Source organism: Dioscorea cayenensis, chromosome 5, assembly GCF_009730915.1.
Source record: "Dioscorea cayenensis subsp. rotundata cultivar TDr96_F1 chromosome 5, TDr96_F1_v2_PseudoChromosome.rev07_lg8_w22 25.fasta, whole genome shotgun sequence".
Classification (NCBI taxonomy): Eukaryota; Viridiplantae; Streptophyta; class Magnoliopsida; order Dioscoreales; family Dioscoreaceae; genus Dioscorea; species Dioscorea cayenensis.
In genome coordinates, this window is record NC_052475.1 from 19,105,976 (window position 1) to 19,114,350 (window position 8,375).

The 8,375-nt window shown below is 42.2% G+C and overlaps 1 non-coding gene across 1 annotated transcript; it reads left to right on the top strand.

The window, feature by feature from the left end:
- The first annotated feature begins 988 nt into the window (after nt 1-988).
- Nucleotides 989-1,095, top strand: LOC120262588. Its single transcript, XR_005536854.1, has one exon. It is a non-coding gene; the product is annotated as a small nucleolar RNA R71 (small nucleolar RNA).
- The last annotated feature ends 7,280 nt before the right edge of the window (nt 1,096-8,375 follow it).

Sequence of the window (8,375 nt, forward strand, 5' to 3'; positions counted from 1 at the left end):
AGGAATGATGTGGAGTTGCTTGAACAAACTCAGGAACTTCTTATACTGTTCATCCCCTTTGTCATTCTTTAATCTAGAGGGGTAAGGGATTCTTGGCTTGAATGGTGGGGGTGCCACCTATTTCTCTTTGTTTACTCCCTTCTCAACCTCTACAACCTCGGGTGCGTGTTCTTTCGGTTTTTCACTCGGAAGCCTCCCTTCAACCTCACGACCACTTCTCAAAGTGATCGCCTTCACATGTTCTCTAGGATTGGTTTCCGTGTTGCTTGGTAAACTTCCATGTAGCCTTTCGGAGAGAAACTTCACAATTTGCCCCACCTGATTTCCAAGGTTATGCAAGGAGGTGGTGTGATTGTGAAGTGTAGCCTCGACTGATTCAAACATTGTATTTGCCGATTGAACAAATCTAGCCAAGTGCTTCTCCAAATCCGTCATTCGGGTTTCCAAGCCTGAAATTCTGTTTTCCACTTGAGGGGCTTGTTGCTGTTGTTGGAAACCCGATGGCCCCATGGTCTTCTGTGGTCCTTGATTACTCCATGAAAAATTAGGATGATTCTTCCAACCTGAATTGTAGGTGTTGCTGTATGGATTCCCTTGAGGTCTCATGCCATTACCTACAAAGTCAACGTTCTCAATTGAAGAAACATCACCAATGACGATTGGGCAATCGGAGGGAGCATGTCCTCCACCACAACTGGTGCAATTGGTCATGGCCGCAACTCTATTCGAAGCTATAAGATCTAGCTGCTTACTCAAACTCTCCATTTGGGCCGCCAATGAAGTTACCGCATCAATTTGATGGAGACCGGCCACCTTTTTCTTCTCCCTAGCGTTCCACTGGTAGCTATTTAACCCCATTTCCTCAATCAATTGACGAGCCTCATCGGGGGTCTTGCTACCTAAGGTACCTCCTGCCGCTGCATCCAAGAGTTGCCTTGTACTCGGGTTCAAACCATTGTAGAAGGTTTGAACAATCATCCACTCTGGGAATCCGTGTTGCAGACACTTTCGAAGGAGTTCCTTGAACCTTTTCCATGTCTCAAATAGAGACTCCAATTCCAACTGCACAAAGGATGAGATCTCATTCCTAAGCTTTGCTGATTTTCCGGGAGGGAAATAACGGGCTAGAAAAGCTTCTACCATCTCCTCCCATGTAGTGATTGATGCTCTAGGTAATGAGTGTAGCCACTGCTTTGCTCTCCCCTTTAAGGAAAATTGGAAGGCTCTCAATTTGATGGCATCATCTGTCACACCATTTATCTTCAGCATGTCCCACACCTCGAGGAAGCTCTCTATGTGACTGTTTGGATCCTCATCGGCCAAACCGTTTAATTGTGCGGACTGCTGAAGCATATGGATGAATGCCGGCTTTAGCTCGAAGTTCTGAGCTATAATTGGGGGACGCACAATACTCGATTGTGTCCCCAATACGGAAGGTCTGGCATAATCAGATAGTGTTCGTTGTTGCTCATTTTGTTCTGCCATGTTTTCAGATCCTTCTACTTCCAAATCAGCTGGATGATGCTGTTCTTGCACAGGTTCTTTCCCTTTTCTTCTAAGTGTGCATTCAAGCTCAGGGTCACCTTCAATCAATATTGATGGATTCCCTCAGGTCATAACCTGGAGCTGCACTAAAAAGAAAGAAAAAGACAATCAGAACGATGATAGAATAAGAAGATATGAATTAGAATTGTGGTAAAATAGCTAAGAAAACAAAGTGCAAAGTATCTCTAAACGCATAGCTCCCCAGCAATGACACTAAAAACTTGACAAGATCCCCTTGCGTATATCCCGCAAGTGCATGGGTTTGTCGAAGTAATAATCCCGGGTGAGTGGGGTCGAATCCACAGGAAGTAGGGAGTGAAGACACTTAATTCGATTCTTAGCTAAGTGGACTATCAACAATAATAAGTGTGATAATGATTCAATTCTCAACAACTAAAAGCAACAGGTAAGAGAGCAAAAGTAAGGAGGAGGTAAGGCAATCGATAAAGATAGGGTACTCGGATGATGCTTCACCTAGGATAATCGCTTCAAGAGTAAGAACTCTCTATTATGCTTCCTAATCAATGCAATGGTGAGTCGTGGACATCCTTACATACATAGTCCCAAATCTATGGTCAACTATGCCTAACTCTATTCATGTCCCGGAGGAGAGATTAAATAACCTCTCAACCACGCACTCGAACAAACCTGCAATGAGCTCTAGGGATTCCAAGTGATAAATCGCTTCCTAATTATAGACCTAACCCTTTGGTCCAGGCGGAACGTCCCTAGCCACAATTAAGCCTTAGATACTAAGATCCCCTCAACGCTTTACTCCATTGCACGCGCAACTAGGCCCCAGCGGAGGTTCATCCCTTAGACTATTCACTGTATTATGGCCGCAAAGAACTAGAAGAACGGAGGTAGAATCTATAACGTCAGATGGGAAAGGGGACGCTCCTATACATCTCGACTCACCCTCTCAACCCTCTCCAACCTAGGTTTGTCTAACGCTCGTGGTGTGTCACTCACACACAAGGTTACCAACAAGAACTCTCAACCCTAGTATCACTCTAGGGGAAATGTTCATACAATCAATTCAAGGTTGGAACTCACAATAAACACTAATTTATTGAAAGCATAATAAAGAAGTTCAATGAAACGAAAACATCCTAGGGTTCACAATCACCCAAGTACCCACTTGGAGTTTAGCTCTCCATGGAGCTAAGCACAATCAAAGAAATCAAATGTAAAAGCAATAAATCCATAAAGAAACCCCCTCGTTGGTCATGGCGATTGTCTTGTGGAGAGTCCTCTACTCATCGCAAGGGATCCTTTGTCCGGCCTAGGATACACCTCGCCGGATCGATGCCGAGGAAAGCTCTCCCAATAACCTTCTTCTAAATGACGCGCGATGTCGGAGCCATAGAACCCCTCCAAAATCCTAGCCGAAGCCCTCTCTGAAGTTGGGGAAAAGATGGAGAAAAGAATACCAAAATTGGGGCTGAATCGGCTTTAAATAGGGCTGGATCGGTCAACTCCATGGGCGTGGACAGTACACGCACCCGTGCGGAATTTCCACAAGTGCGTGGATAATTTCCACACGCCCGTGTGGATTTTCTGTTTCTCTGATTTCTCGGCTGGCTGTGAACAGTGATGCTACAGTACATGCTGCATTTTTGCTACATTTCTCTGCTACAGCCTACGACCTGAATAACTTCCCAATTCCATATTTTCATCTGGGTAACGCAAATGGGCACACGTTTACGTCATGAATCACTTGCTTCTTTAATGATATACATATTGGTGGAGCTCTCATTCTTATGTGCATAAATCGGAATGCTCGAGTGTGACTGCCTTTGTACCCCTCCAAATTGATGTGCTCACTCGAATGCGAGGAGGTTGGCATACACTCTAGCATCTCACACCTGACCTATGTCTTCGTGTTGGAACCTTAGCGAGATTTCCTCCAAAATAGGTGCATTATGATCCACATTGGCCTATTTCCTTCATACTCGGCCTCACAACCCTACCTGCACAAAAGTAACATAAAAACACACATATTAGTGTAAAAACCTGAGAAAAGTAATGCTCAACATAAGGAATGAACACTTCGCATTCATACCGCACAAGCACTTATCAAACTCCCCCACACTTAAGCTTTTGCTTGTCCTCAAGCAAACATTTAAACATTCTGTGCATCAATGAAGAAAATATTGAAAGTGCTTGGCCTTAGGTTCACCGAGGCATACAAAGAAAGTATTCTACAAGTAAGGAAAATTTCAACACTAAATACGAAAAATCAATGCTCTAGCTAAAAACTTGAATAAAAAAGGACAACAAACCCGAATTTCGTGTATGTGTGTGAACTCACTCAAAAGAACACAAAGTATACTCCTCAAAGTTCTAAGTATAAGGGACTTATTTATCTACAAAAGTGACAAAAATTTTAAGAGGTGATAGTAGCTTCACACATCCTCTAAGGTAGCCCTTTCCAAAGCGGCCGCTAAGGTGGCTTTCACACTTTTGAGGTGGTAGCTCTTTCTACCCGAGTGGTAGCTTTCACTCATCCTATGAGATAGTTCTTTCTCTTATTAGGGCATAACTAGTATCCGACTTGTGAGAGTAGCTTCATACTTCATAGGTGGTAGCTCTTTCCACCCAACAAATACAAATAAATAATAAAAACTATTTTTGTTCCTTCTTTTTCATTTATCAAATTTCTTGAATTTAGCAAAAAGAAGTAAACCCAACTAGTCCCTTTAACATCGAACATGAGTTTCCAATAGAGTTCAGAGAGTGAGTAGTGCACTAAGTGTGAATCGGGCAAAAAAATTCCTAAAAAAATTCAAGCAAGAACTAGAGCATGAAAACATTCGATGTTAGCAATTCTCCTAGACTTAAGAATACAATCATTGAAACTAAGGTGAACCGCCATTGGCTATGTGAGCATATATCAATCAAAAACGATGGAAAAGATGTACGCATTATGAAACCCCCCACACACACACACACACACTTAAGTTGTACATTGTCCTCAATGTACACATGCAAGCTCACTCAAAATATATCATTCAAAAATAGATGTGGGAGAAGCAATCAAAACAATACTCCCCTGACTCCTAGTGTTGCGTTTGATGAAGCTAATTCATTGGGAGTAGTGTTCCAATTTGTTGTAAAGCTCACATGGCCAAGTGCAGAAGCACCTTGGCCGTGCCCATGACTAAGTCTCAATTCCCTAGATGACAAGACCATCTGGGCGCATACACGAGGGGGTTCAGTAAAGCTCAATAAAAACAAAAATAACTCTAGTGTATAAAAGATGAAGCAATGAATACAACTCGGTAAATGCAACATAACATAAACTCAGAAGGAAAAATCCTTTCTGAGTGAACAAGTCTAAAAACAAGAAAAATAGAATAAAGTAAAATGCACGAAAGTAAAAGAAAAGTCAGGTGTCCGAATCGCTCTCGGGCTCCTGTGCTGTTCACAGCCGACCGAGAAAACTGCAGAACAGAGAATCCACACTGGCATGTGGAAATTACACAAGCATGTGTGAAAAATCCACAGGGGCGTCAACAGGGGTGTGCGGATCGCCGATTCCAGCCTTTTTAAAGCCGATTCAGCCCCGATTTTAGGAATCTTTTCAGCTATCTTTTCTTCCACCTTTCCCCATCTTTGGAGGTGCCGGCGGCTAGTGTTTGGAGAGGTTTTAGCAAGGCTTTGTAGAGGTTTGACGGCCTTCGACACCGCGTTTCCTTCGTAAGAGAGCTATTGGGGGAGCTTTCGTCGGCACTGATCTGGCGAGGTGTGCCCTAGGTTTGACGAGGGGACCTTCGAAGAGGACGCGGCCGATCCACAAGACCTTCGATATGAACACAAGGGGGTTTTCATTCATGGATTGCATCTCTATACTTTTGATTTCATTATCTATTGTATTTTGCTCCATGGAGAGCTAAACCTCTAGTGGGTACTTGGGTATTTGTGAACCCTAGGATGTATTCATTTCTTTTAATCCCTTTATTATGCTTTCAATTAATTGATGTTTATTGTGAGTTCCAACTTTGAATGCTTGATTGTGTGAATACTCACCTAGAGGAACATTAGGTTGAGAGTTCTTGTTGGTAACCTTGTGAGTGAGTGACACACCACGAGTGTTAGACAAAGCTAGGTTGGAGACTGTTTGAAGACAATTAGAAGCGTTAGGGATATACTTCTTCAACATGGAGACATGGAACACATTATGAATCTTCTCCAACTCAGGCGGTAACTCTAATCGGTATGCTACCTGTCAAATCCTCTCTATGATCAAAAATGAACCTATATACCAGGGATTCAACTTTCCTCAACCTCGAAACCGAATCATCCCTTTCCATGGAGAGATTTTCAAGAATACTCGGTCCCCAACCTCAAACTCCAAAAATCTTCTACGATAGTCAGCATAGCTCTTTTGCTTGTCTTGAGCTGCTTACAACTTATCTTTAATCACTTTCACTTTCTCAGTAGTTCGATCAATCAATTCCACACTTTGAACCTTCCTTTCTCCCACTTCTTCCGAACAAGAGAAGTTCTACACTTTGTTCTATACAAAGCTTCATATGGACCTATACCAATGCTTGCTTGAAAGCTATTGCTATAGGCGAACTCTATCAATGCTAGGTGTTTATCCTAACTCCCCTAAAAATCTATAACACAAGCTCTTAACATGTCCTCAAGGGTCTGAATGGTCCTTTCAGACTGACCATCCATCTTGGGATGATAAGCAGTGCTAAACTTCAAACTTGTACCTAGATCTTCCTGAAACCTTGGCCAAAAATGAGAAGTGAATCTGGGTTCTCGATCTAAAACTATAGAGACTGGCACCACATGCAACTTCACTATTTCATCAATGTAGAACTTTGCAAATTTCTCCAAAGAGTACTTAGTATGCACTGCTAAGAAATGTGCTGACTTTGTCAATCTATCCACTATCACCTACACAACATCAAAACCTCGAGGTCTTCATGCTAAACCAACCACAAAATCCAATGTTATATGCTCTTACTTCCATTCTGGGATTGGAAGAGGTTGCAACAGTCCTGAAGGTCTCCGGTGCTTCGCCTTGATCTGTTGACACACTAGGTACTTAGCCACAAACTCTGCTATCTCTTTCTTCATTCCTAACCACCAATAATTCTCCTTCATTATTCTGTACATCTTGGTACTTCCTGGATAGACTGCATAAGCTGAGGAATGAACTTCTTCCAAAATAGCTTTCCTGAGCTCTAGATCTATCAGAACACAAACACGGCCTCAAAACACCAGGAGTCCATCTTCTCTCAATCTGAACTCACTAGTCTCTCTTGCTTGCAACGTTAGCATTTCTTGCACCAATTGTTCATCATTACCTTGAAGTTCCTTAATACGCTCTAACAGTGAAGGTCTTACTATAAAACTGGCCACTAACATTCCACTATCTTCAATATTAAGTTCTCAAACTCTTCATTGCTAAAAGTAGTTGCACATAGGACACCCTTAAAGAAGATATTAAAGTAGATTTCCAACTCAAAGCATCAGCTACCACATTTGCATTTCCTGGATGATAGTCTATGATCAAATCGTAATCCTTTATTAATTCCAACCATCATCATTGCCTCAAATTCAATTCTTTCTCAGTGAAGAGATACTTCAAACTTTTGCTGTTTGTGAAAATCCGACACCTTTCTCCAAAACGATAATGCCTTCAATTCTCCAAAGCAAAAACCACTGCTGCCAAGTCCAAATCATGGGTGGGGTAATTCAACTCATGCTGCTTCAACTGCCTAGAAGCATAGGCTACTACCTCTCCTTCTTGCATCAATACATAACCTAAACCTTGCCGAGAAGCATCACTAAAGATGTAATGTAAACAAAAGTAAAAGAGACAAGAGAGAAAGTACAATTAAAGAGGAGGTAAGGCAATCAATATAAATGGGGTACCCAGACAATCGTTTCAAGTGTAAAAGCCCTCTAACATTCTTTCTAACTAATGCATTAATGAGTCATGGAGATCCTTCAATACATGATCCGAAATCTAAGGTCAACCATGCCTAAATACATGCCTCGGAGGAAAAATTGAACAATCTCTCAACCTCACACTCGTATAGAATCGCAATGAGTTCTAGGGATTCCAAGAGATAAATCCTATTCCTAGATGTAGACCTAACCCTTTGGTCCAGGTGAAAGGTCCCTAGTCACAATTAAGCCCTAGGTGCTAAAATCACTTCAACACTTCACTGTTTTGCCTCTGCAACTAAGCCCCAGTTGAAGGTCGTCCCTTAGCCCATTCACTCTACTATGACCGCAAAGAACTTTAGGAAATAGAGGTAGGATGAATCTCACCGGAGGGAAAAGGGGACGCTCCGCTACTTCTCGACTCACCCTCTCATCCCTCTCCAATCTAGCTTTGTCTAACTCTTGTGGTGTGTCACTCACTCACAAGGATTACCAAGGTGAACTCTCAACTCTAGTGTTACTCTAAGGGAGCATTCAATCAATCAAGCATTCAAGATTGGAACAAAAATAAAACATCAATTAATGAAAGCATAATAACAATGTTTAATGAAACAAATATATCCTAGGGTTCACAAATCCAAGTACCCACTAGGGGGTTTAGCTCTCAGTGGAGCTAGCTACAATCAATGAAATTGAATGTAAAAATAAGTAATCCATACAAAACCCCCACAATAGTCATGACGATGGTCGTTTGGAAAAGCCTCTACTCGTCCAAGTGTCCCTTTGTACGGCCTAGGATACACCTCGGCGGATCGGTGCCGATGAAAGCTCTCCCACTAACCATCTTCTAAATGCAGCACGATGTCAGAGCTGTAGAACCTTTCCCAATCCCTAGCCAATACCTCTCCAAACCATAG